Source organism: Hesperophylax consimilis, chromosome 11, assembly GCF_061612785.1.
Source record: "Hesperophylax consimilis isolate HC1 chromosome 11, BYU_Hcon_1.0, whole genome shotgun sequence".
Lineage (NCBI taxonomy): Eukaryota > Metazoa > Arthropoda > Insecta > Trichoptera > Limnephilidae > Hesperophylax > Hesperophylax consimilis.
Window position 1 is genome coordinate 36631836 of NC_142846.1, and position 27820 is coordinate 36659655.

A 27820-nucleotide genomic window follows, 5' to 3' on the forward strand; every position below is an offset into this window, starting at 1 on the left:
ACAAGAATATAAATGAAAACCTCGTTACACAGAGGGAATGATTAAATAGGCAAATATAAACTGAAGTATGAGAACATAAAGATGTTTAAGGAAGTTAAAGGGAACATTTTAGGAAATGTCGGGAACGATAGAACCTTTTTCTCTTACCGGTAAATCTTTGTTCTATAAAATTAAAGGAAGTAATTCTATTCATTGATTCTAAGTTCGTCACTGGTTAACGATGCTTGTCTGGTAACATTCTTGCAGAATCCGGGGCGGCAGAAGCAAGTCTCAACTTTGCTTCACTATCATCTGTAACAGCTATTCCCCAGTCACTGCAACTGGAACTGGAACTACTATCCTTGACACGAAGCAGCTCTCCGTGACAGCTCCGGACAGTTCTGACCTGTGCCAATTAATGTTCTCGACTTAGTTGGCATTGCAGTTTGATCGCGTCATTGACCTGCATCGAATCTTGAATTGCAGCGAGCAGTGGAAGCAAACAACTGGTCCAATTTCGGAATGAGATTGACATAGAGACGTAGATTGACATTGCCAATTAAAATATTGTAATCAATACTGAAAAGCTTCCTTTTTACAAAAAAAAAGTGATTACCTTAGGACAGGTTGTTTCGTAGAATTTGAACGATTCATCAAATTTCAGAGTAAATTTCCAAGTTCTGTAAAAGTAACATACAAGTTCAGTTATTATTTCAGTTTTTTGAAGCCCGTTATGACAAAATAACAGAATTTGAATAGGACTTGCACAGGACTAGAAAATTAACGTTGAAATTGATGAATTATTCAAATCCTGCGAAGCAACCCGTCCTTATTGATTTATTCAAACTTACACTATCTGCACTCATACCAGTTAACACAGAAATCTTTTCTCGAGTCAGTTCTTCGCTGCTGAAGTTTGAATCCCTCACTCCAATTTCCTTGGTGGATAAGGCTCCTTCACTCCTCGCGTTTCTGGGCTGAGTGAAGAGCCAAAGTCACACAGACCTACAGGACTTAACATTCAAACTTTTCCTTTGTTAACTGAAAAAAAAAAATTCTTTCTATTGTGTGTTTATTTTTTTTCGTCCGCTTACCGCTTGATGAGAAGGCTTGATTTATTATTTTTCTTATCTATAAATAAATGTACCTATTTTTTGTTCTTGAAATTATATAAAAATATTACAAAATAATAAAAAACTTAGGCAGCATTCTTATAAACTAATTTAATAAACCAGTTTTAAGAGAAATATTCTCGGTTCTGACAGGGGAGCTTGTTTATTTACTTATATAATATTAAAATAAATAAATATAATTACTTATGTAGTTTAATTGCTCGAAAACAGTAGGTATATCTATTTACATATGTTATGTGTGTAACAAAACTTTATTAACAAATTTTAAAAAATAAACAATATTGCAGAAGTGTCATTCAAAGTTCATTATCTAAACAATAATTAGCTAATGTTATAATGACATTATTTTTTAAACTTAACAGGTAGTACCTATTGTCATAAACTTGGTTTCCACCGAAATGGTGCATTAGAAATACTTGAAAAAAGCTGTATCTTAGAATTTGTGCGTTGTTTTTCGAATTTTGCAATGAATTCATAACTATAAAATTCCCAAACAATTTAATTTTATCAAATTATTATAAGCAATAATTAGCTGCCTGAAATATCAATACAATTTAAAAATTAATGCCGCGGACGTGAATTGAGCCCGCACCTTCTGATGTCCGGTCAGGTGCTCTGGATCAACGTAGCTCAGTGGTCCAGAGCACCTGACCGGACATCAGAAGGTGCGGGTTCAATTCCCGTCGGTCATATTTTCAATTTGTATTAGAATTTCATGCGACTAATTATTGCTTATAATAATTTGTTATCCTTTGTACTCTTTGTACTTTGTACTGTGTATAAAAAACTTGTCTTATAAAAATTTGTTTATTATTAAAAAAAATAATTTAATTTTTATTTTAAAGATTATATCTATTATGGAAAATTAAAATGCATTTCAAATATCAACGCAACGTACAGTATACAGGGAACATTCCACTCGTTTATTATTTGTCCGTCAGAAATGAAAACATTTCCAATATTTTTCCGAAATGCAGCCGCGTTTGTCCAATGGATTCAGCATTAGATAGCTACTAAATTCTGCCAATTTAAAATGTTATTTTTCGTTAGCAAAACGCAGCCGGGGATGATCGAACGGGTGTTTACTTTGCGAGACCCTATCAGAAGTTACATAATGAAAAGTCAACTATGTTCTATTCACTCCGCTTCACCGATGGGATGAAACGTGAAATTACCACAGTTTAATGAAAAGGGATGAAACAACTCTTAGAGGGAATTCTCGTTGCCAAAGAATAACAAATGAATCGAATACATACGACTGATAAATTACAATATCTACTTTACGAGTTTTAGTACTTGCTGTAACTCTCTCGGGGATAATACTAAAACGACGTGTGTTGAAAGGCGTTCGGGTAAATCATTTGCTTGAATAGTGGTGTATTAGATGAATAAAATATATTCAATTTAATAATAATTTTGTTTTCGTTTGGATGCTGAAGAATGGAACAAAAAAACATTAAAAAAAAGTTGTCGAATTGAATCGTGAGTCTAAATTTAAATGGAATTGATAAACGTCGCTACGTAGCAAGTATCTTTGATTATTTTCTGGGTAAGAGGGGACTTCAGGCGAGTGTTCTAAGCCAGTTGAAAAACCTTTCTAAAATTCTCAACTCTGTCGTTGTGCAGAAATACAACATTTAAACGTGACCTTTTTAAAATGATTTCCTGTCTTTCTCTGTGGTCTGAAACGTGCCACAAGCTTACTTTATATCATATTAAATTAATATATTTTTTAAATAACACAAATTCGTTAAATAAAATTTACTTGCGTACGGCTAGACAATGGTACATTATACAATAACTATCTAATGTAATTACGGTAACTACTTGCATAAACGTATTTTTTATCTTCATGATTCAACTGTAACAGAAATTTTCCCACGCATTGAGACAGTTCTAAGTTAGGTAACAATTTGTATCAAAGCTTTCAGCTTTCAGGAAATTTCAGTTGAATTGTTTGTGAATGCATAGCCGGTAAATAATGGTGTGTTTATTAGAACTGTAATTGCTAGCAAAGGATATTTTCTCCATTTGCTATTACGGTCTGTTGTTCCGTTCCAGTCTCCAACTTTATTTCCGTCGGCAACATGCCCTTTTCAAAGGATATTTTAGTTCCCGGTCGAGCTGGTTGTAATTAAATTTTCATCGTGGAGAACCATTAGCGAACGGGTTAGGTTATACGTAATACGAGTATTAATAACGGAATGATTTTAATTTCCCTCTGTGGGACAGGTGAATCTGTGAGTCCGGGAATTATAAATGCGAATGAGAATAATTGTTATTCCGCACAATAAAATATGCAAGCTTTACCTGCTTTCCATATTATGATTTCACCGGGGAATATGTTGCTCATGGGATATAAATACCTTAGTACTACTTAATGTGTTGTTCAACGGTTCCCAACATGTTTTCACTGACAGAATTTATGGTTTCTTAAATAATTTTCTTTACGTCCTAAAATTATGTACCTTCCTTTTGGGATAATTTTTGTGGACACAGACTAAGAAACGTCAACGGATTACGTCTGAGCTTAACAATGAATAGATTCCCTGCACCAGTCGCACCAAGACAGAAGTGCTCCTAGCTGGGGTTGTACATTGACATGGTGAAGTCTCTTTTGAAAAAATGCCAATGTATAAATTAATAAAAATACAAATTTTGGTTGTGAGTCTATAACTCTGGTTCAGTGAATACTAGATTTAACTCACATTTGCTTTGAATATAAGTGTCATTTTGATTAACTGGTTTGTTGAGAATTAAGACACTACGTGTTTTTTCGCGGTTCTGCGCTAGTGTTATAATTAAAAAAATTACAAAAGTACTTTAAACAAGATAAAACATATTGAAAGTCGCTGCTCTAAATAAATAAAGTAACAAAATCCATTAGAGTATTATGTGGTCTAATTTAGGCAAGTAACCGCAATCATCTTTTAATCAAAGCGTATTTCTATGTTTGATTAACTCGCGATGATAATAATTTTCCATGGAATTATTTCGGTAATACATGTTTGGAGGGAAAATCACAACAGACGTGAATTTACAAACCTAAACGTATTAACAGACTTACTAAAATACGTGGCGTCAATATTACACAGAACAGTGAAAAACTTGACGTATAACCATAGCGTTTATCTGGTTAAAATGGTCTTAAACTAGACTCAAGGCCAGCTTTACTACATCAGCGTTGAACGGGCGTGTGATAATCTAATTAGTGAGATGGTAAATGTTTTACCAAAAGTATTGCGTTGCTCCACGCAATGTTGTTGTTTAGTCAGTGTGAAATAATATTCAATTTGACGTAAAATTACTATATTCCTTGGATGGATTCATAGTGTCAACAGAATTTTCAAGTCCCGATGGATTTAAAAAAATCACGTCATAAAGCGCAACAAATTATCGCAATTTCTACAAATTAGGAGGTGCGTACATACATGCTGTGGATTCTCCGCTTCCCTTGCATTTTAGATTAAAAAGATTTTAACTTCTAGCCGTAAACGGCAATACTGCAATTTAAATATTTTAATATTTCTACAGCGACCTTAATGTCATTTATTTTTACAAAAACGGCGCTGTAAAAGATCACACAAATATTATTATTATAAGACATCGTGCATATTATCGTCCCGTTTCTGTGTAGTACGATACATACAGCGCGGGCGAGTCTAAATACTCTAATACTGTGAAACGCTTAAAACACACTGCGGTGTGGAAGCGATCTGTAAACCGTATCCAAGAATGCTAGAACGTACGTTCTTTCCACGCATGCGCACTGAGACCCGCAAGCCAATATCTTCGTCAACTTTATACGATATTAATGACAGCATCCAACTTGCAAAAACCGTCTTTAATGCACATATTTATAATTCACAGAATCGTATTATACTCTATTACTAATCCATAGGATTGTATGCGGGCGCTGCTTTGACAGTTTGCTTTGAGTTTGGATGCTTTGCCAACATGTTCGAAATGATAATAGTGAATTGTGTGGTTGTATAATTGAATCATTAATGCGAAAAAGTTTTGTGTCTCGACCATTTGTGGAAAAAAAAACTTTAATATTGGAAATATTGAGTTATGGAGCTTTATGGATTTATGGAAATAATTTTAGACGGTACCTAACTGTATCTTGTTCGTGGGCTAGCGTCTAGATGTGCATATTTGATATCAAGTAGGTACGTAGTTAGTACGAGTATAAACATTTAATGTCCCGCATCCCTTCTACAAAAAGTCGCCGACCGCCACTGGAGTATAGGTACCACCGCCCCGGAAACCACTCATTGAATAACCAATACCTCTGCCACAAGGTCAAGGCCTCACAAGGTCACCCCAAGTGATTTGATGACTTATCAGGGGTGCCCGGGTTCATGGGGTGTGGTTTGTCCAGGTTTTGGCAGCGGGTGGCTATGATAACCAGCTGCGTGATGGGTGGGATCAGGAGAGGCCGGTTGAGGGAAACCCTTTGATCTCTCCAGCCGGGCTCTTACGACCAATCGCCTTGCACCGCAGTGGGAATGATGGATTCATCATCCCTCCAGATCTCATTGACTCATGAGACATGGCTCATCATGCCCTTTTCCTTCCCAGAATTTTCCCTCCCTCTTTTAATCAAAAAGATCCACCGCACAGCATCCCTAAAGATGACATACACTCTGAGGGAAAATTATTCCTTCGGGCCTCCTGTGTGGAGTCAATGCAAACCACTTTGACTTATTAAAATAACCAATTAACGATATTACTACTTATTACCACAGATAAGAAAGGTTAATTGTCTTTTTTAGAATTCTATTATACGAGGCGAAACTTAAATAGTCATTTTAGCCTTATCCTAAAACACCAACAAATAAATATTATTTATTTTTCGAATAACTTTATGAGTAAAACCTCAAATTTAAATATTTAATAATTGAAGACAATATTAGCGAATCATAAACAAAAAAGATTTCCCCGACAAGGTGAGGGTCCTAGGTTCAAATCCTAGATGTGACCGTATCTTTTTTCTCATTATTCTGTTCAAATTTTTCCTTTTAAAAATCGCTAATATTGTGTCCAATAATTAAATAAATAGTATATACGAGTAGATTATTTACCAAATTCTGGAATCAGAACAGAAACTCTTGTTTTTACTTTTATATTTTCTTTCGGAAGATTAAAACGTCACCATGTACCACAATAATAAATCTCTTTGTTTTATTTTATATCTCTGTAACTGAAGCAGGGGTAGGTACTTACTGCACTTCTCCCCTAGTACTTCCCAGAGAGGAAATTTTAAATCGGAAAAGATGGCGTTTCAACTTAAGACTTTTAATTAAACCTGACGTTTTTCTTCTCGTGTTTCTGGATTTTTATTTTATTTTGTGGATATTTTCCAGAGGGGATGCTACCCTGTAATTTCACTTATTACTTTTTTTATTTGTTGCGGAATTTCAATTACGGGCGACAGGGTGCAAATTGAGCCAACTGACAAATTATAGATGAAACAGTCCAGGCAAGGTACTGGCTGATTATTAATTTACAAGTAGTAGTTCCTTGACTTACGCGAGGACTTCTTTTGTATAAAGGATGATATGAAAATTAATGTTAACCTGAACTTTGGTGAACATTTGGTGAGTTAGTAAGAGTGCCTGGGTTCATCGGGTGAGGTGTGTTCAGGTCTTGATTCAGTACCGGATTGAGATAGGCCAGTTTAAGGAGATCTCTCACGTTTATCTCGACCCATCGTCGTGCACCGCGGCGAGAAGTGTGCATTCATTGCATATGTCACTCCTAGATACACTGACCCGTAGATTCGTACTCGACTTCTCATACGGTTTTCCTTCTCAAAGCTTCATGTTCTTCCTTTCTTTAAAAATACCCACAACACAGCATCCCCAAAGATGAAATAGAAGATTAAGATGGCATACTGTAAAAAATACCAAAACTACTGTAAATTAAGAAGGTAAGAACCGTCAGTGAGACGGATTTTTCCAATTAATTATTTTGCTTTAAAATATCATTTTAGTAATAATTTCAAAAATATCAAACTTTTGTCAGACGAGATTTTTTTAAAGATTTCTTTGGTGGCTTCCTAATTGACGTTATCCATGTGCCAGCGATAAATTCGAAAAATAAATTAAAATCTTTTCGATGAAAGAATGAATGTTTTATTTATTTTATGACTAAAAATAAATTTTGAAAAATAATAAGATCGTGTAAATTTAAAGTATCGGTGAAAAGTTTAAACACTTATTATAGAAAACAGGGTAAGTAATAATATTTTAAAGTAAATGTTTTAAAAATAAAAATACAAATAAATCGATTCAGACAATATTGAAGTAGTCTAGTAATCCAAAAGAGTCACGACTATGTACTTTAGATAATAAAAAACTACACACAAACAAATAGAAAAATCAGAATTATAACTCACACAACATATGAATACCCTCAATGGATACTACTTTTGGATAAACGATCTAGCTTTTAAGACAAGTGATAAAAAATGGATCAAGTCAACAGGAAGAGACTTCACTAAAAACATTCTGAAACATAAAGAATAACATGCACACGAATCATAAACACAACACAACAAACAGAAACAACACACTCAGATCAGTCTATGTTTATTTTTATATAAGAAGTTCAAATCACAGAAGTATTACGTAAAACCATATTTGTAATATGTAGAAATCAAAATGAGATCTACGTAGATTGTGAGTTTTCTTTAGTACAGAACATTTAGGGAGGTTTGTATTAATAACGAGTTATTGGCTTATATAATTATGAACTTTTTAAACTCTTTTTAATGTTTAATGGTGATAGTAATTCAATTATTTTTCAAACCTACGTAGGTATAAATAAGCGATGTATCAAAGTTCTGCAAAATGAGTTAAAAACTCATCACGCACATTACCCATCAAACTTGGCATAAAATATGGTACAAAACATTCAGTAGAGCGTTTCCATACTCCGCATAACACGCTGCAAAGTTACAGAGTAATCTGCATGATCAGCTGCTGCCTAATGAATGAGGAGCCTCTACCAATTCTACCTCCACATCATCCTGCATCACTCCTGCCTGGCAAGGGCGGGAGGGCGGGATGCGATGGGTGCACGAAGCATGCACGGTGCAGAACGCAGAACTCTGCAGAACTCGCCGACTCTGCAGAATTTACAGAATTTGCAACCCTAACTCGATTCCAAGCCAGACAGACAACAAAACCGACTTTTGCAACGTGTTTTTTTCCTGTGACAGAAAATTTTGAAACGTTTTTTTCTGTGATACGATGGCAAAGCGTTTTACATCCTTTTTAAGTTACACAATAACAAGCGGGGATTTATTATTTAATTTCATTTACCGTAATTTAATTCATTGGAATAACACTTACAATACGCTGATGATGTGTGTTTGCAGTATCGTAGTCTTCATTTGGTTGATTAAAAATAGGATAATTTAACGACATTTATCGTTACTGCATAATTTAAAATATGTAAAAATCTTCTTTTTAAAAGCGTGTTGTACGAACAGATATAAAATAATGATTAACTATTTATCAGTTTGCCATAATCATGGAATACAGAAGAACACAAGAAATGCCTTGTGTATCGTGATCCAAATATTTGACCCGGTCGGGTCTAAAATTTCCAATACAAAACTGTGTTTACAAATTTCAAATTGGATGGAGACCAACGATGTCAAACGAGTGTAAGTAAGTCCGAGTGCTGGGCTATTTTGCTAAATGGAACATTCGTTTCCATTCAAATTTGTATGAAATGCAGTTTTCTTCTTTATTCTATTATTATGATGATTAGTTACTTAATAAGATTTTCTTTTATTTCGACATATTACGAGTATGTATGTAGATATATGCAAATTATATATAAAAACACTACTAAACTACATTTTTGGCCAAAAAAACAAATTTCAACAAACACAAAGTATCATGAATAGACCAGTTAGACAAACTTAAAGCAATTAAATTAAAGCATTCAACAATCTCTCACTCGATACAAAAATTACGGAAACAACAAATACTTGAGATACAAAATTAAAAATGATTGAAGAACAAAAAATGTATTCGTATCACAAAAAAATTAAAACATAAAATAAAACATACATATGTAGAATACATATGTAATTCATTATATACAACCACAACTGTTAATAATTGTCGATTTTAATTCATTGCCAGTTGTATTTTATGTTACTTCATCTAAGTTTTGTTTAATTATTTAATATTTGTATTTTTTATAATAAATATACAATGTTTACATGTCATACAGTATTATAAGCGCCCCTGAGGTGATATCTCACAAAAGCGGCGCTATACAAATCATCCAATAAATAAAATAAATGTATAAATTAAAACAAAAAATAACCTTTCCTCGTCATAAAGAGACCAGGTTCTGGTGTTTGGTGACGGAATTCTAGCTCAATTATAAAAAATCTTAAAAGAAATTTATAAAATATTAAAAATAGTAAGAAAAACTTAAGAATTATACAAAATTGATATTTTATTTTTTTAATTGTAAAATACGGCCCATAGCACGGGCAAAGTACGCATTTGGTTCAACATTATCATTATCATTCTTCTGGTGCGTTCTCCTATCGGAAGTTGGCTTCCATCTTTGCAAGCTTCAGCCCGAAATGACTGTTTTATTATCAAATTATTATGTATTAAACTTTTAATCTTGAATTATAGGAAAAAATACAAAATATAGGAAACGGTCGATAGCCCAGTGAATTAGACGAGCGACTGCAGACGGTCTTCGATATTTACAGTGGTGAGTGAGTAATACTTATGTACCTTCGATTTTCAACTCAATTTACGCCCAGTGTCTGCTCAGGTCTGTATTGTATTACATCGAAGAGTGATTAGCATATTTTACAAAACAAATAATCTTACACTGAAAAAAAGAGTACAGCTGATTTATTAAAATTATGTTAAAAATGTGATAGCAGACCATTCCTAATAAACTACCGGTACTTTTAAAATATATCGGTACAAGTGTTCACGCAGCTGTATTTATCCTTTGTTTATCCTGTTAATTGTTAAAATCGCCATGTCAACACATTAGTATTTTACTGGGAAACTTATCAGTATGTTTTCTCCGTGTATTATTTGACTTTCTTTATATTTTTTTTTCAACTTTCATTTTCGAACTTTCACATTGTCACAATTCCATTTTCAAAGACATAAAAAACATATCAAAAAATGTAATTTTCCACGACCCAGAAACAAGATATAGTGGTTCTGTGCAATATTTGAAAAGAATCCAAATAATAAAAAATATCCCTCATCGACTTGAAAAATCAATTAAGTTTCCCCATATCACATTTCTTAGCAATCTTTATCTATCAAACGTCAACAACAGTTGTTACAAACAATCAGTCGATATGCTCTGCAGTGGCTGTTGAAATTGATATGTCACCGAATATCATGGGAAGTTTTCCCCTCTGTTAGTTGGTAATAGGAATTTATTCTTGAAGTATCTCTCTATCTTATTTAATTTGTACTTTTGAGCTCTTTGTGTTGGGCGTGCCAAGAATTTCGTTAAATCTATTAACAATTGTGTCCTGATAACATTGGTTAGTTTAATGGAATTACGGTCTATTGAAATGAAAGTCTACTGTATTTGACGACTGTAGTAATTAAAATGTTTTTAATTAATAATTTAAATATACTTTTATTATTTTATCTAACTAAAAAGCGATGTCAAAAAATGCTGCGAAAACAAAAAAAAATATAGACGTTTGTTTGTTTGTATAATTATTTTTTTATTTTATTTTTTTTTACATAAATCAACGTGATATTATAAAGCAATAAAAAAATTTACAAAAAATTAAGAGAAGAATATTAAACAACAGATTTGATGAAATAAAATTGAAATGGTTACAAAATACACGGAGTAAAGTGAGTAGTGCTTATTTATCAGGAATCACTTCAAATAATTGGTAATCCGGTTGCACCAATGCACGTGCATTTACCTTCTACGTCATAATATTTCCATAATACGAAATGCGAAAATATTCGGATTTTCGTGAACACGTTCGTGTTCCGACATCCGTGTTATATATTCGTAATTTACTGAAAGTTTATCGGGAAAACTAATAACTTGAAGAGATTAATAATAAAGTAAGAACACTATTTTTTTTTCTCTAAATACCCTGTAAATCATGAAATACAGGGTGTTAAGAGGCGTACCGTTGAATTTTGAAGTTATTTGGAATAAAAATATAAATTTATTACATTTTGGTCTCCGTTGAACTTAAAAACATTTTTTTAAATAAAAACATTAAAAATCAGTAGTTAATGGATATTTATTGTTGGGGTCGTGGATGGATGGTCACTTAGCTGAGTGACCATTGACGACAAAATAAAATAAAAAATTGTTGGCTTTTATAAAAATTATTGGAAAAAAACAAACCACAATAGACCGAAATTTAATTAATATATTTTACTCCAAATAATGTCAGAAATCCTTGGTTGAAGTAAGCCGGGTATGTCTATTACAACCTGTACCGAAAAACAATGTTTTTCTTGTCAATGTCTTATTTTTCATGCCAAATGATTAACGAACGATGGAGATGATGCAAATGCCGACTACCAGGTGCCACGTGTAGACAAAGCTATGATTATTTTTGTGCACGAAATTGCTTCATTCAATTATAATTTGCAGGTACACATTGCACATAACGTACATGTATGTGTTCATTTAAATAACTGGAAATTATAATGTCTCCATGGAATTACATTTACCACTGCCGCTCAATCTACTCATAATCTCTCACACATATTATCATAAATTTTCTTTCATAAAAAAATATCGATTCTAAAAAACGCATGACAACCTTCCAAGAATTCAGGTAAATTCAATCCTTGCAATCAACAAACTATTGACAGGAGTTAAATTATTTTTATCAACTGAAAATCACATTATTAAACTTCACTTCAAGTCAACTCACTTTGAGACTTTTTGAGTGTAGCGAGACGGTATTGCAAAAAGGTTTTTCGATCTCTGGCGTCCAGAGGGTGATTTTATCAATTTAAAAAATCAGGGTAACTTGACGGTAAGTTTTTCTTCCATTAGCTGTACTTTCCGCTACTTCATGAAAAACTAAATCAAAACTTCCGCCTCATGCCGTGTCGCGTGTGTACGGTACGGCAGCGGTCAACAACATTTGTGGAATCAGACAACTGTTTAACTTCTTTTCGTTCAGCGATATTAACGTTCTCTTTTTCTGGAGAATTTTTTTTGGAAAATATTGATGAAGCTTACAAAAATATGGATACCTATCAGTAAATATAATATACACATAGTTTTAAACTGTATTTTGAAAGATGTAGATAATTTCTCTGAAAGCTAAACAATTTTTTTTATTGTAAGTATCCTACAATTAGGAACTCCGGCTTATTTTTAACGACATGCATTAACTAAAAATAAACTAATTTAGTTGTTTTTTTTTTTAAAGACCGTTTTAATAGTAATAATAACATTATATCGGGATGTTCTATATTAGCACCGTCCGAGTATACATTTGGGCACAATCAAGTTTTAAAAATAATTCACCAAGTTTGGTAATTAAACATAACTTGATTGACTGCCGCAATATAATACCACATTATGAATACGCACCAAATTCATTTTTAGAAAACGAATTTTATAAAATATATTATGATAAAACTATTCTAACAGACCGAACGATTTGTCATAATAGACCCGATATAGTTTTACATGACAAAATTAAAAAAAAATAACTAATATCATTGATTTTGCTATTCCAAATTCCTGTAATATTCAAAAATCTGTTAACGTAAAAATAAGAAAATACACAGATTTAGGAAATGAAATAAAAAGAATTTAGCATTCTCAGAATTGGCAAATTAGAACCTCTGGTGAATTGACGTGTTGCTCTTGTATTATTTTGTATTTATTTTGCTTATATAATGCACTTGCATAATGTTGATTGACTAGATGATCATTTGTGAAAAGTGTGTGGAAGGGTTTATTTTTTCCTATGGGGAAGATTTAACCCGGACATAAAATCGGAAAAATAAAAAAAAAAAATTAAAAGTCACCCGTACAAAAAGGCGCTATACAATATATAATTTGTTTCTCCAGTAATCTATCCTCTTACTAACCATAGACTAGACTAGACAGATTATTTCGGCGTTATTTTTGGGCATTAATAATTGATTAATCCTAGCTTCTTTGAACTGTAATTTGCAGGTATACATTGCACATAACTTACGTGATCATAAATTATGTATTCATTACATAAAATACAAATTTTGATGAAAATTACCTTTTGAAAACAGGACCAAATTGATGTGATCGGAATACCACAAATTTTTAATTAAATGAAATTACAATTTGTTTATTTTTTATTAATTTTCTAATATAAATGAGTTTTTTTTAACAGTTCTACCCATCTTAGTTGAAAAATCTATTCTCGTGTTTGAGATAGGGAATAGTGTAATTATATTTGTGCATATTATAATATGAAATAAATAATAGGACATGTAGATAAAAATGTAACGATAAATGATCTTAAATAAAATATAAAGTAAAATTGTAAAGTGTTCAACGCCGCACCAAGGCTAATCACAGGGGTACGTACTTAAGTTTTTGCACATTTTGGAAAACCTCCAAAATCTTCAATGGCTGAAGTGTCCTGAAAGGATCCAGTACAAGCTATGCTGGATGGTGTTTAAAGCTATCGACGAAATGGCGCCACCGTATATTTCTGAGCTATGCATTCCGGAAAATACTGGTCTGATCCAGTCAACTCTTAGATTAGCGAAATCATGTGCAATTGGAAGGTTGAAAGAGCCTAAGCGAAATCCGAAAACTAAGTTGGGTGATCGTGCATTCGGAGTATCCGGCCTTGGCTTGGAATAAACTCTCTATGGAATTGAGATGTATAACCAGCCCAACAGAATTTAGGTCCAAACTAAAAACTCACTTTTTCAGACAATAAGACAGAAATTGTTAATGGATACAAAGAAATTTTCCAGCTGTTCCGTTTGACTACTCACGATAAAGTCAAAATGATATTGACTTCCCTACCAATGGACAATATCAGTTGGAACATAACACGTCAACAGGTTTATTAATTGGCAAATAAATCATCCAAATGCGGTAAAGATCTACGATTAATTTACTTCATTCATTTAAGACACATAGGTAGATACTCATACTTTTTTATAAATCCAACTAACCCATTGAGCGCATTTAGCATACATAGAACTTCCTTTCTTCTTCTGGCGCTAGTAAAATTAGAAAGGGTATTATCGATGAATTTTTAAATGTAAGTATGTTAGCTGTAAGTTTCTACATATGTAAATATATATTACATTAAGACAGTAGTAATAGGCCTTAGTCGTAAGTCACTAGATATAAGTCTTAGATGTAAGTCAGTAGTTTTAGTATTCAATAAATATATTTTTACCGCACCCTTCAGGTGATTTTTAACGAAAACGGCGCTATATAAATTGGCCAAATATAATTATTATTCTTAATATTAAAGGCATTCAGATATCAATAAATTGAATTATGAAAGTAAATATCGGATTTTTTTAAATTTATCAGATGTATCTTTTTCATGTAAATACTAGCTGTACCCCTTCAAGCGTTGCTGTGGCTCCGTCTGTCTGTGCAGTAAGAGAAATAGCGCATGTTGCTTTTACTTCGAACGTGGTTTTACCTGTCACGGATGACATTTGAATAGTATATAAATATAACATACACGTATTCGAATGCAACGTTGTGTCAAAATTTCAAAGCAATCAGTGAAGAACTTTTGGGTATTTGAGATTTTTAATAAACGAACATTAACATTTTTATCTATATATAATATAGGTAGATGGTCAGTGTGATGTAACTTCAAGAGGATTTATCTAGGTTACAATAAATCATTATGGAAATGCATTTTAAATTGTTCATACTTTATTTGTTCTTTTAGTTTAAGTTCGTTATTAGATAATTATTTTTTGTACCATTTACAAATAGAAAATGATAATGATGTTGAGCCACAGTGATTCTCAACATTGGGATGCATATTAATCCGTCTGTCTTGAATCTATCGCTAACCGAATCCAATGGGTGCATTTTTTAAGTAATATTCTGTGTAGATTTGATAAATGACATTTTTTATATTATTTTGTAAGTTAAGGGTCATTAATTTCTCGAAAAATTTCTACGGTATGTTTGTAATGGTTGCACTGAAGTTTTACATGCCCTCCCCACCAATCAATGACGATTGTTGTTAATCTCTTTACAATGCTCTGAAAGAGCACAAATCATGAATAATCAGTTGTTATCAAAATCGATTATATTGCACCAATGACTACGTACAATAGAAGTTGTGTGATTTATTACTAAGTGTTTCAGGAACCATGTTTATTCTTCTACCTGGATATTATTTTTCTTCGGAGTTCCTTATCAAATGGTTGGCGCTCCATGACCACGGTGTACGGTGTTCAACGAGCTTTCAAAGTGGTCGAGTAGAAAGCTCATGTCAAAAGTTTACCGCAAAGCTTACGGGGAATTTTGTCAATAAGCATTTAAAAACGAAAACTTCCAGACTCCGGCACTGAGCTGCGTCTGGTGAAGTTTCATGGGGTTAATGAAAAGCGGATTAGGGTTGGATTCGAATCAGGAAACTCGGTGGAATAACAAATGTGGAACTCTGTGTAGATTTGTGGAATAAATACTGTGCATTTAAATATACAAAGTGTAATCATTATTTGAGAATTTTCACAGATTTAGGTAAATGTACACGAGCGTGGAATTGAAATTACTTTTCATTATAATTATTCAATCGATTTACACAAAACACTACCAACATAATATTTTTAATTTAATTTTTGAACCTTTATACCGCCCAATTATTTGAAAAATTATTAAAGGTGCCGATGATTTTCATTTATCAATTTAAAAAAACATTGTGTTTCTCTAAAAAAAATTATTTTATGCTTTTTCTACTATTTCCGGCAAGATACATATACTTTAACATTAATTAATCATTAACAAGGCATATTTCTGCCCATTCATTTTCCCGCGTGTAGAACCAGCATTATAAAAATCTTCATTTCCCATATATGTACGAAATATAACACAAACATTCACAACATAGACATTTTTAGCAATAACCTTCATAAATATAGAATAGAAGTAACGCGTACGGTCGTAAATTAATACGCGAGTACAGAATGTATCGGGAATATCCCCATCCTTATCCTATATTCCTAATCGTCTTCCCCTTACCTAAAATTCGTTTTTAGACAAAATAAAACTCCGCCTGTAACTTAAGCATAAGAAACCTCTTTTCGCTTGACTTCAATTAACTTAATATGTATGTTTAACTTCGTGATCTATTCGTATAAGCTATTGTTTCTTGAAAATAAATTAACTAAGATGTATTATTACATAGTGACTTACAAATAAGATTCATAACCACATAGTGACTTATAAGTAAGATTTATAAAAATATCTAGCCACTAACTACTACGACTTAAAACTAGTGACTTATATCACTTACATCTAGTTACTTTTAGCTAGTAACTAGTAGCCTGCGGCTTATTTTAATTAATTACCATAAAATGAACGTACCGCACTACCTACAGGGAAAATCTATTGACCTATTTTTCAAACGTTCAAAGTTTTCAATGATCCTATAAAATATATGCTAATATCTCAAGCATGAATGGAAAAAGTGTCTTAGCAGTAAAATCTCTCTAATATTTAACTCTGGCGCTGAGAAATTTGAATTTTTTATTTTATATGAATTTCATAAATCCACGATACTATTTTCAGCAGCTACAACTTCTCTTCCATCACGAGCTATGGACTAGCTATTATTTTAACTATTTTAGTTTGCTTTTTAAGTGAACATATTCCTATTTAAACATTGGGTGAAGCTGGATAGTTCTAGTGAGCATACCTAGAATAATGGAATTGTCGAACTAAATATTGAAATTCCATTTCTCCCCCAGATATAAAGAGGTGCCTTTAAATATGCACTACATTTACTCTATTCTCATATATTATTCTTATTTCAATCGTAAAATTGTAGAAAGCCGAAAGTATTCAGAGCTAGTCGAACAAGATCCTGTGAGGAATAAGGAATATAGTCCAATTTAATTTTTTATCAGACTGACCGCAAGATGTAGGCAATCATGAATTATATAACACTTTCAGGAATGTAAAACGTACACTTAACCTATCCATGCCCAAGATGACAATTTCCGTTACCTAACTATTTTACTATTTATCTCCGCAAGCTCACAAGCAATACAAGTTTTAAGCTAATCTATTCAATAAAAAAGATATAATATATCAGAAAATCATTATGAAGTCATCTTCTCCTCCTTTTCCTAGTAGGGTGTGAAGAGTCCCTGTCCTGTGCTTATTCAGCAACCTCCGCCCATTGTAGTCCAAGGCACTCCTCGCAAGGCCCCTGAAGTTATTTCCCCATATTTTCGAATAAAACTATCTTAAACTAACTAATAAGTAATAAAACTTAATAGAAATCTTAGGGCAATGCGACAAATATAATTTTTTAAATAAGGTTAAATACTTCAAGGTGAATGATTTCCATCTATTATCCTGATTTGGAGTTTAAATATATTTATAAATGTTTATTTACTTATTTGGCTTCACGCCCAGCAAGATTTTGCATGGGTTATAAGAATGGGATTTACCTAGTGAACTATCGAATATTACACACAAAGTTTTTTAAGCATGAAATAACCTTAAACTGATAAAATAAATATGAAACAATATTAATCAAACGTGTAAAATAAAAAAAATAGAAACTAGAACAATACTACATATAAGATAAATCACCAAAACTACATTTCTAATGCTACTATAATTTGTAGGATTCAACAAAGTTCGGGTACAGATTACGCTTAGTTCTTTAAATGGAGTCGGTAAATATATTAATAGTACACCCAAGTATGTTGGCCAGATCATGCATCCTATGAAAGAATGATGCATAGCACTAATAAATATTAGAACCATTTTAGTCATAGTGAATCATATACTTGAATTGGGTCATGTAAAGAGTTAGAAAAACAGAGAAATATTAAATGTCGTTACACGAAACTGTAATGTAATTTTCTATAAAAACAGAAAATATTATATTTCAAACTGAAGTAAAACATGGCTCAGAGAAAGAGTGAAATCAACAAGCTAACATTATGAAACAATTATAAAAGCAACCACAAAAATACAAAACAGGAAACCCTGGTGAGAAGGACAGTGAAACTGTGACATTAATCTTATATCATGCTTTATAAACTTACATCATGTACAAAGATACCGTATGTCACAGAAAATATTTTTTTATGAATGTGAATGAGGCAGAGACTGTGTTCCAGGAATTATTCATAGATTGCAGTCTATCCTGGCCGCGAAGTTTAATAAATCAAATTATATTTTATTATTATTGTTTGTTATTTATTTGTAAAACAGACTGCATCCATTTACTGTACATATGAACAGTAACGAAAGTACAATAATGCATCATTTCAATACAAAAGTTTTTAATGTGCATACGTTAAAAAGAATGAGATGAATAATTAACAGTCATGTCGCATGAAACTTCACGGTCCATGTTGAAGAAATCAAGATAAATGTTATTAGCAGCACCGTACTTGCTGTGTTGAGCCAATACGTCTGTTCTGCAATATGGCATGTATAGCATATCATGGTTCCACCCTGCGCAATAGTTGTTTGGTAAAATAAACTTGTAGAATTCAAGGAAGTATGGACTATCCATTAAAATGTGCATAATTGTATGCACTGTTACTGCAAAAGCCAAAATCCACCTCTACTCGAGACTTGATAGTGCATCTCAAAAGAGCAAATTTTCAAGATACGTAAATTACTACATTATAAATTTTTAAATTATAGTACCACAGGCGTGTCATCCTGGAATCAAATGGGAATTTTAGAGCTTGGTAAAGAGAGGGTTAACCGAACCAAGTACGGGGAGTAAGTGGCTGCTTACCTCGGCAAAAAGTTCGAATCATAAATATTTCACCGATTGCAAAGTGAGTGGAATGCGCTTACAACTGGGGGCTTCAAATGTAAGCAAGTAGAAAAGATTTGATTTATTTATAATACGCTTTAAAGGCAACGTTTTCTCGCTCATGAGGGCAAAGCGAAACTTGAGGGAGAAGTTAATAAATTTTATAGCTTTTCTCTTTATGTACACTAGGTTTGTGTGTCATAATTAAGTTCTTCATTCGTTTGTCATTATTCAACCATTACTATGTAATTAGTTCTTACTTCATAATGTACCTAATAGAAGAATACATTCTCCACCAACTGAATAGTGAAAAATCAAATTATTTTAAAATTATTAAAAATTACTGAACCTTTGAAATGTGGAAACTTAGGTGCATCCTCAAAATACCCCGAGTTGATATAATATATTTATATTTGTTCTGCCATAGAGTAACAAGTATTTACACGTTTATTAAAACATGTAAATACTTGTTCATCAATAGTGTAGAATTTTAAATGCTTTTGCTTTTGTTAGCTGGATAACTTCTGCCTCTATTTTAAATATGCGGTCATTCAAATTATTTAAGATAAAATCTACAAATTATGCAACACTACGACATTTTAATACGCCTATGTAATTTATTTCACAGAGGATTGAACCATCCTACCCAGGAACTGGAGTTAACATCTCTACCAATCACTTTTTTTTAATAAAACCGACATTTATTGCGTATATTAACTGCTATAACGTCATTGAATTTCAAATAAATGCGTTTGTGCGTGATTGCCACTAAAAAAGAATAATAATGAAAAATAAATTAATTATTAAAATAATTTTGTTATCTACTTTATCGCTTCTCTGAATTGTTTCTACGAAAATCAAAGCAATTCCCTTTTTTTTACAAAGAGAAATTCCAACGTATTATAAAATTAATTTGTTTATAAATAGATAACTTCATGTTATTCTTCTACCAAGTTCGTAATATGCATCAGGTTAAATATACTTAAATGCATATATTTCAAAAATATATATTTAATTAACACGCAAATAAAAAATACAGTCTATAGCTTAAGGAAAATTTGCTTTCAAATAAAAATTAACAAAATTTTGAATTTCTAAAACAATTCAATCTCTCACTTTGACCAAAAGTGAAACCTTTATAAACCAACAAATTATTTCTTTGGTGTCTTTTAAACAACGCAACAGAGGATAAAATATACGTCAAGTAAGTTCTGGGGTTATCACTTTCATTGTAAATCAGTTTTATGGGATAATAAAATGGCGCTTGGCAGCATCATATTTGAAACCAAAGGGCCGAAAACCCTCGACTTTCCACCCATACATAAAATTAAATATGGAAGCAACATTGTTCTGCTTATTAACGAGTGTATTTTTTTGTTTGCGGAAGGGCAGGGATAATAATAAATATTACAACGTATGTGTCTTATTTATGTATGATAAATAAAAATTCGTACGACGTTTTTGAACTATAAAATTAACGGTAGATCACCAGGTTCTATTTTTCTAGGCGATGAATTAGTAACTTCCAGAAATGTACATAAAGATTTTTGACAAAGCTCTTCAAAATGTCCCTGAAGTGTGGCACTGTGTCCTCTGGTTGGAAAAAAGCGGTCATTCACCATATTCCCAAGAAAGATGACCGCTCCAACCCGGCCAACTACCGCCCCATAGCGATCACATCAGTTCTGTCCAAAGTGATGGAACGTGTGATCAACGACAAACTGCTCACATACCTCGAGAAGAACAAAATTATCAACGTGACGGTCGTTGATAATACGGATTCCGGCGGAACCGCTCGTGCGGTGATCTTCTCGCGTATGTGTCGCATGTTTGGGGGCGGTGCCTGGAACGTCACGGTGAGACCCAAACGGTCGCACTAGACATATCCAAGGCCTTTGACCGGGTCTGGCACCGAGGACTTGTCAACAAATTGCCTTCTTATGGACTACCCGCATCCCTGTGTACGTGGATTGCTGACTTTTTAAGGGATATGTCGATTCAGGCAGTTGCTGACGGTTTCACCTCATCCTCACACTCTATAAATGCTGGCGTCTCACAGGGATCGGTTCTGTCTCCGACTTTGTTTTTGTTGCACATCAATGACCTTTTGACATGTGCACCGATTCATTGCTACGCGGATGACAGTACAGTTCATGATAGCTTTTTGTTTGACAAGCCCCCAAAGGGCACACAAACTCCAACGGCTTGGAGGGCTTTGAAGCAGAGAATGGACGGTTATCTCGAGAGTATTTCCTCCTGGGGTAAAAATAATCTCGTCGAATTTAATGTTTCAAAGACCCAATCCTGTCTGATTACGTCTAAAAGGGATTTAAATGATAATCTAGTCTCCTTCAACGGATGCAATCTTCCGAACAGGCCTTCCATTGATATGCTTGGTGTAACTATAAGTGACCAGCTCAGATATGGGGGCTCCATCGAAGCCAGAGTAAAGCTGGCCTCTCAGAAGCTGGGCGTACTGTACAGGGCCCGCAGATACTTTAATAGTACACAACTGCTGACCCTCAGGTCAGGTAAGTATGCTGTCCTTGTTCTATCTGATGCTCTGAGGAACATCATCTCTTCGGCACCGGTGCGTAATCGGGATACAGGCCAAACGCGCGCCCAACATTTGTACACGGTTGACATTTGTCACATGAGAACGGGTCGCTTCTACGATTCGTTCCTAAGTTCAACAGCTCGGCTGTGGAACGAACTGCCGGCCTCTGTGTTTCCTCCCTCCTACAACATGGGACTCTTCAAGACCCATGTTCACTCCTTCCTCTCCACAAAAAGACCCTCCACACAGCATCCCCAAAGATGACATAGGCCCTGAGGGAAATTATTTTCTTCAGGGCCTCCTGTGTGGAGTTAAAATATAAAAAAATAAAAATAAAGAAACATTTGAAATTTTTGCTAAACGTTTGACATACGTCGTTAAGATTCCGACATTATTTTAGGGTATTATGCCGTCTTAAGTAACTTTTCAGAATTATTAGAGTAATTTAAAGTAGATTAAAAACAGCGTTAAAATATTTACAATAGAACAGACAGATTAAATAGACCGCCACAAAACTCTGTCTCGATACAGAAGGTATACTTCATAAATTTGCATAACATACTCACGCACTTATTCTTGACAAGACCCGAGTCGAGAATTTGATCACTTAAGTATTTTTATGTGCGTTTTTGTAATGGCGTTTTAAATATTTATATTCATAATTATTATATTTTTCGTTTATATTGGAAATTAAGAATCTTTTTAATTTGCCAACTGTTTTCTGAATGAGCCAAAACACGTTATTTGTCTCTCAGGAATGTATAGGTCAACACAAATATCTACAAAGATCAAAGTCATTTCAATCATGAGTTATGAAGCACCGAAATAAACATTTATCTATCATGAAATAAGGCACATCGTAATGTTTTTGTTCCATATTCTTTTATTCTACGATAAAAAAAATTGAAACTTAACGGAATCACTAGTTGTTTAATTTCAGTTTTTAGCGCCTTTTGTTGGACGTAAAAGCGGCACAAGCTATTGTTTCTCTATCTGCACAGATTGAGCCACAGCAAATCGTTGTTGGGGTACAGCTAGTTTAAATATAAAAGTATTAACTACCAGAGTTTTTATCTTCGAGATATCAACCTATTCGCAACAAACATCTTCGATTACAAACGATCATCGATCATCACCACAAGGTCCAGGATTTACGACACCAAAACAAATCGATTTTCAATTTCATAAATTTTCACGCATACACTAGTTAATAGTGGAACATACCTACAATAAAATTACGAGCCCTACGATTTTTAATATGTATTAATCTCTTTATTACAATGCGATTACAATACGATTTTTTTTCCATAACTAATTATTTATTTATAATCCATAAATAAGAACTTATTTATCCTAATCATAAAGTTATTTCACCAGACAACTATAAAATAGCGGGCTTAACGCCGTAAAGGAATTACATACATCAAAGCGAGCTCGGGGAATATATAAAACATATCAAAACCTCCATGAAAATAATGATCTCATGCCCAGGTCAAGTCTCGGTTACGTTGGATCTTCTTAATAGGAACATCATTTTTTTTTATTTAACGCAGGAAAAAATCTTTCAAAGGTCCAATTCGTGATTACCTGACATTTTTTCATGAAAACAACTTGACTTAAATTCTACACATGTTACAATCATATCACCCAGTTTATGGAATTAATAACGGATTATCGCCAATTGATGCGAAGTTTTGAACGAGAGTGTTGGTTTTTTTTCTATTTCTTCGATAAGGTATTACGAGTATGACGTAACCATTATGCACATATAAACAATATTAATAAACCTTATAGTACACGCATTACCTCCTCATTAATGCCATTTATTCCTGTTAGAGTGCCACCAATTTTATTCAATCAAAAATGTAAGTTTAATAAAATACTTCAGTTTGGGTATCACTTTATTGAGTACATAAGTTATACAACCAACCGATGTTCGTGCCCCCTGAATCTTCCTAACGGTTTCATAAAAACACTAGCTGACGTGTACCCGTCGTTGGAGATTGTCCTTAGCAGATAGACATATTCCACCCCAGATTTTTCTGTAGGCCTTTTTATGATATACAATTCCTTTTTAAATTATTTTGATCTATCTAATAAGGTTTAGCCAACGTTAGCAATTGGTAAGGGCCTGAAAATAATTTTTACGACTTTATTGCAAAATATCGACTTTTCTCTACTTTCTAAAAATATAATGTGCATGTTTTATATATATTAACCTTTAAGAAGAAATTCTCTAAATGATTGTGAAAACCTTATCAAAAGTAGTTGTGTACTTTAGAAGAACTAAGCGCACAAACAGACAGACCATTTATAGATCCCAAAATCATTACAGAATTACAGTACATGGGAAATTTAGTAGAAGGAAAGAGAAAAGATGGGGTAAAAGTGGGTGTAGGGAATGGAAAATTTTATTTTTTTATTTCTTGTAGGTACTTCTAGATTATTCAAACTCATAAATTATTATTATTAATTAAATTACTCAAATCTATCCCATTTCTTTGATGTATCTACATCACAGAAAGATTTCTGAAAAGATTGATCTTTATCAATTAAATGTGTTGCAAAATTTGAAAATCTTCACTATTTAGGCACCTCGTGTGTTCAACCAGCTTCGTTTTAACATTAATTGAAGTTTTATTTATGTAAAATGGTGAGCAATCATTACATCAAAACTGAAAGATGCCACATCTTTCGAATTGGTCAAAAGCTTAACCAAGTTTTTATCAGTATAGAAAGCATATTTAATTTCAGTCGGATATTTTGAAACGCACAGGGATGTTAAACAATTATTTAATAAAAACACGCCAGCAATAATTTTTGATTGACTCTGATGTTGGTTGTACCATTAAAAAGTAATATACAAATATATGTTATAAATTTTCATACAAGATTTCAGATCGGCATCCTAACTCAAATACATTTGTCTAACTTCTATGTTATAATTAAAAATTTATGTTTGGTAAAAGCCTTTGAAAGTTATATTTTAATTGTATTTATGTACTGACAAAAGGACAAACCAAGGACAATTAGATTGTATTACTACTTGTAAAATTAGACTGTTAAGTTTTTTTGTTTTATCTTAAAGGGGTCTTTAGCCAGTTGGGGAGCTACATTACCTTATGGCAATGGTAATGAAAGGGGAGCAGTAATTATATTATGTAAAGTTAGACAGGCATACTACGTAAAAACTGTAGTGTTTTAGATTTTTTTGAATGAACAAAATGTTTTTTTTCCGCTTTTGAGTGCCCTTTCATGTAGCGCTTTTATGAATCCCAAGTTTCATATTATTTCCATATATTCCATTTGTACTTCTAGAGCAACGCCGGGTTCGGTTCGGCTCGGTTCGTTGAGAATAATTGCACTTCAGAATTCCATTTTGCAGACGGAGTGAAGGCGTATGATAGAAAGGAATGCAAATGATACCAATTCATTCAAACTTCAAAGCGCAAAAAGTTAGGGCTTGGTGAAACGGTAAAAGAATCAATGATCAAATTTTCTATGAAAAGTTTAACTTGCGTCGGACCAGAGTCAAATAGGAAACACATGGTTTGAATTGGAATGCTGCGTTGAAATTAGGTTCTTACTTTATTGTATTAATTGCTTTCATTACTTTAGTATTTCAACGGGAAATTTGTTATAAATGTATTAAATTAACACCAAGAGACAAGATTGATGGACTACCATACTGGCAAGTCCAGCACACTTCTATCAATTTCTTCATTATATCTCCAACTTGATTCAATGCAAAGGAAGGCTTCTGATTGACAATCCATTGCTAACATAGCGATTACTGTCTCCAATGCACATACATTGCGTCTGGCATCCTCATGACTCCCCAGTCTGTTGTCCATGTATTTCAGTATAGCATGCTCAAAGGACCTAGCAGCATTGGCTTCATGAGAACTGGTCGTTTCACGTGTGGAACGAGCTACCTGCATCTGAATCCCTTCCTTTATCCCTGCACTAAACCCGCCTCACAACGCTGCCCAACCAGGTGGCGATAAATTTCACTTGTCTTTACACTACACAGACAAAGGTGCTCTTGCGTGGTGTAAGATAAAAATATATCTAGAATTGTCTCAATGACAATTCTTTTTCAAAAATTCTGGCAGGGATGTACCACAATATTGAAAAAAATCAAATATGAATATTCAAATAAAACACCGCCATCTTTTATTAATAAAGGCCGTGTTGTAGTCAATTAACTGAAAGTTAAGGTGACCTTCTTTACTTTTATCACAAAAGTTTTCAGAGTTTTGCACTGGGTTTATATTTACAGTAGTATAGTTAGTAGCAGGGATTAGTCCTAAACCCTGCTAAACCCAGTGCATAAGTCCAAAAAAAGGTATCTCGATAGCGGCGAATAAACACGACAATTTCACATTCGAAAAGAGAATCTGTACTGGACTATAGTCAAGTTAGCCCCTAGTCAAAATGAGCCATTTAGTTATCGTAAGGTTTGCTTGAATTATAAAGAAGATGCATTGTGGGCGTCTCACCACATTCCCAGCGATGGTATACTTCGTCGTACACGTAAAGACTCTATTTTTTTAATAAAACGAAGTAACATTATTATAAAATTTAATTATTATGAAGACCCTCCTGTGACCCTGTATATAGCATTATGTAAGTTAGTACATTCACATATTTAAACTCAATAACAAATATACATTAATTTTTCGATGAAAATTTCTTCTGAAAGCTCATCACTTTGTGATGGCATTATTTATTATATTAAAACACAAATAACTTTGTTTATATCACTTTTATATACATAACCTCTACATGTTTCATGTAAGTCAGCAAGTATATACTTACTCCTGATGAGGTGAACTTTGTTCATGAAACATTAAGAGGTTATATGTATTATAGTGATGACAAAGTTATTTGTGTTTTAATGTAACAAATTTACAGTGCATAAAAAATAAAACTCATTTGAAATAATTTCTCCTCGTTATTGCCGGATCTAAAGAAAAACAAAAATAAAAAGTTTATAATTAAATTTATATTCACATTTTGAAAACAACAAGAAATATCTAGAGCAGTTTAATTGACTATCACAGGGCTGTCCCATCATGAAAATGAGTTATAATAAAAACGAACATATCATAATCGTAGCGAACAAATAAAATGCTTACCCCCTAAAACCAATTCAGCAAGAGTTTGAAGAAAATGAGAAGAAATCTGAATTGAAGAAGAGGGGGAGAAACTCCTAAAAACTCTAAGGGAAATATTGTGATTCTTGGTTTACTAGAAAGGAGCCATCAGACTCGTGTTAACATTCCTCATCCACGCTCTTAACGTTGAGGGAGGTGCTGTGGCTTATGGAAGTGACTGCTCCAAATTTTCTTAACTAATTGCAGGGTCAGAGTCTATCCACTCCCGTGAAAGGGAGAATTAAAGCAGATACAGCGGATTTTCTTAACCTGAAACGGAAAGCACAGTCAAATGTACAGGCAAACTAAATGCAAAACGTTCGAGTTAAAAAAGAACTTCACTACGCTCAGTCAATTATTTTAATTCGATGAGCGTCGAGGTGTCGAGTTACGAATCGAATTTTTAAACGGTCATCCCATTGATTAAGCGACCCAAATTGGTCCTGTCCGAGCGGAGGCCTCAGTTTTCGGCATTTTGTGATGCCGAAATTTATAGGGGTAGGTCCGCCGGTCATTGCTATTCAGCGCAGTTTTTCAGCGATAGCATATTCCTGTGCATTGTGGAAGACAAATGTTTGGGCTTAAAATGAGAAATAGCCGTCATTCACACGGCTGCGCATGGGGTAGTGGGTAGTGGGTTTTAATGCATTCACAATGCATCTGCAATATGTATGCTGCATTGATATAATGTGCCTTAGAGAAGAATCCTATGATCTAATAGTTTTGGGCTCAATAAAACACGCTGCCGTTTAAAAAAACTGCTGCTTGGGGGGAATAGGAGGGAAGAATACGGGGAAAGTAAAGATTGGGTCTTTTCGCCACTCCAGAACTTGCCGCAAATATATTTACAACAAACATGCATTATTTTATACTAGGGAAACTAAATACTAGAATAATTTCAATAAATACTCGAGAAGGTACTCGAGAATGATGATGCAATACGATGGTGCCTTGTCATTAATCAAAATTTTAAAATATT